This window comes from Tenrec ecaudatus, chromosome 2 (assembly GCF_050624435.1).
Source record: "Tenrec ecaudatus isolate mTenEca1 chromosome 2, mTenEca1.hap1, whole genome shotgun sequence".
NCBI classification, from domain to species: domain Eukaryota; kingdom Metazoa; phylum Chordata; class Mammalia; order Afrosoricida; family Tenrecidae; genus Tenrec; species Tenrec ecaudatus.
The window spans coordinates 207,295,549-207,298,809 of record NC_134531.1 but is presented as its reverse complement, the minus strand read 5'-3'; the positions used below and the strand labels follow the sequence as shown (position 1 = coordinate 207,298,809).

At 33.6% G+C, this 3,261-nt stretch overlaps 1 non-coding gene across 1 annotated transcript; it reads left to right on the top strand.

The window, feature by feature from the left end:
* Positions 1–401: 401 nt before the first annotated feature.
* On the top strand, positions 402–565 carry LOC142442019 (U1 spliceosomal RNA). The gene has a single exon (XR_012783284.1). It is a non-coding gene; the product is annotated as a U1 spliceosomal RNA (small nuclear RNA).
* The last annotated feature ends 2,696 nt before the right edge of the window (positions 566–3,261 follow it).

Sequence of the window (3,261 nt, the reverse complement as noted above, 5' to 3'; positions counted from 1 at the left end):
TTAATATCACATGCTAGCAAAATTTTGCTAATTCATTAATTACTTCAACTGTACTTTGACAGGGAACTTCCAGAAGTTTAAGCTGGATTCATAACAGGATATGAAATAAGAGAAATGATTGCTTTTTTCCAGATGGATCTTGGATGACAGCAGAGAATGCCACAAAGATATTTACCTGTATTTTCATTTGAATGAGTGAATCATAAGAAAATCATGAATAACTTTGCAATGATTAGGAAACCCAGAACACTTCATCATGCTCATGTGGAGCTTGTATATAAACTAAGTGTCAGTCATTCAAATAATAAGAGGATCCGGTATAGTTTAATATCACAAAAGATACATATCAGGGATGTATCCTTTTACTGGACTTAGTAAGTGTATGTATTATACAAATAATCATACTTACCTGGCAGGGGAGATACCATGATCACCAAGGTGGTTTTCCCAGGGTGAGGCTTATCCATTGCACTCCGGATGTGCTGACCCCTGGGATTTCCCCAAATGTGGGAAACTCGACTGCATAATTTGTGGTAGTGGGGGACTGCGTTCGCGCTCTCCCCTGAAAAAAAAATTATACAAATAATCTGAAATGAACTATATGAAGACTAACAGCATTAGGATTAGAGGAGGGCTCATTAATAACTTACAATATGCAGATAGCACAACCTTACTTAGTTAAATGAAGATAACTTGAACACTTACTAAGGAAGATCAAAGACTAAAAGCTTCATTATAGAGTGAGTATACCTTAATGTGAAGAAAACACAAACCTTACAATTAGACAAGTAAACACATTATGATAAATGGAAAAATTGAAGTTGTCAATTTTTACATGCTGCTTAGATTAGCAGGAAGTTTCCATGAAGCAGCAGTCAAGAAATCAAATGACGTTACATTTAGTAAGTATACTGCAAAGACTCCTTTAAAGTTTTTAGAAACAAAGATGTCACTTTGATGTCTAAGGTGTGACCCACTGCCATGGTCTTTTCAATGCTTTGGTACCTGGAAATGCATATAAAAACTGAATTATGAAAAAGGAAGATCAAAGAAAATTTGATGAATTCTGATTATGATGTTGATGAAGAATATTAAATATTTTATAGATTGCTAGAAGAATGAACAAATTAGTCTTAGAAACAATTCAACAAGAATGCTTCTTAGAAATGAAGATGGGGAGATTTTAGCTTGCTTACTTTGGGCATGTCATCAGGAAAGATAAAATCACTACAAAAAGACATGATTTTTAGTTAAGCAGTAGATTCACTTTAGGACCACATTTTTAGCAAAGTGGAAGGTCACAACTGAATCAGTAGGCAACATCATGCTATGTGGAGAAAAGATTGAACTTGTCAGGAATTTCATTTTACATGGATCCACCGTCAATATTCGGGGAAGCAGCTGTGATCAAATGATATATTATACTAGGCTGGTCTGCTGCTAAAGACCTCTTTAAAGCGTTAGAAAGCAAAGGTATCAACTCTCAGGACTAGGGTGCACCTGACCCAGCCCATAGTAGTCTCAGTTGCCTAATATGCATGTGAAAGCTAGAAAATGAAGAAAGACCAGAGAAGAATCGATGCGTTAGAATTATGGTGTTAGAGAATATTGAATATACCATGGACTGTCTGAACAGTACATATTCTATCTTGGAAGAAGTACAGCCAGGATGCTCCTTAGATGCTAGGAGGCTGAGACCTTATCTCACATACTTTGGGGATGCTATCAAGAGTGACCAATCCACAGGTAAAGTAGATGGTCAATGAAAAAAGAGGTAACTTTTCAAGGACATGAATTAACGTAGTGGCTACAAAAATGGGTTAAAACATAACAATTTTGTGGGTGGCACAGGACCAAGCATTACTATGTACTGCTATACTTAGGGTTACTATGCGTTGGAGTTGACTCGACAGCACCTAACTTAATACATAGAGGGTCAGGGAAAATGACAGCTATCTTTAGTGGGAAATATGATGTAATAGTACCAACAATGAACTTAAATGTACCATGACCCTAAGATGTACAGGACCCAGAATGTTTTGATTTTGTATACATCAGGTTATCATAAATTAGCACCAATTCCAGGGCAACTAACAGCAGTAATTATGTTAGTTTCTATTAACATAATTAAGTATTCTATTTTAGTCTATTTTTGTTTTTGAAACCTCCACTTTTGTTTTAATTTTTTGCTTCATGCATTTGGGCCTCTGCTGTTAAATGCCTATATTTATAATTGTTATATCTTCTTAATGAGTAGGCTCCTTTTTATTACACAGTGCCCTTCTTTTCTTGTCTCTAATAACAAGTTTTGTCTTAAAATTTATTTTGTTTGATATTATTTAGCCATTTTGATTTCTTTTGGTTTGAATACTTTTCCAGTCTTTTACTCAACCCACTTGTGCCTTTAAATATCAAGTGTGTCTCTTGTAGATAGACTAAATGGATCTTTTTTTCCAATTAAAAAAATCTATTTTGCTAATCTCTGCCCTTTTGTGGTGTTTAATTCATTTCCATTTAATGTAATTACTGATAATGTGATATTTATGTTTGCCATTTTCTTATTTGTTTTTTGTCATATGGTTTTGTCTTTCTATTCTTCCCTTCCACCTTCTTTTGTGGTGAGTAGATATTTTCTACCATGCCACTTTATTCTTTTACCACTTATTATTTTAAGAATTTATTTCCTTTTGTCCTTGGCTTAAGGCTTACAATTAACATTTTAAAACTTGTAACAGTGTAGTTTGGAGTATTACTAATTGAATTTCAATAGTATACAAATTTTTGATGTAGCTTTATTCCCTCACCCTCCATTATGCTGTTATTGTCATATAAATTACATAATTATACATTCTGTGTACATTAATGCAGTCTTCAGATTATTGCTTTTTGCAGTTTTTAAAATCAGATAGGCAAAACTAAAAGTTACAAATATGCTATTTTTCCTCTCAACTTGTATAACTACTTTTACTTTTGTCTTATTTCTTCATACTGATTTGACATACTGTCTAGTGTTATTTTATTTCAGTCTGAAGAAGTCCGTTTAGGACTTCTTGTAGGATACACTTTCTAGAGAAAAATCCCTCCATTTTTGTTACCAGGGGATGTATTAATTTGTCTTATGTTTTGAAGGATAATTTTGCTGGATATAGAATTTGTGTTTAACAGTTCTTTTCTTCAGTTTGAATATATCATTCCATTGCTTTCTGGCTTTCATGGTTTCTGATGAGAAATCAACTATTTTTTCTGCTGAGTATTCCTTTT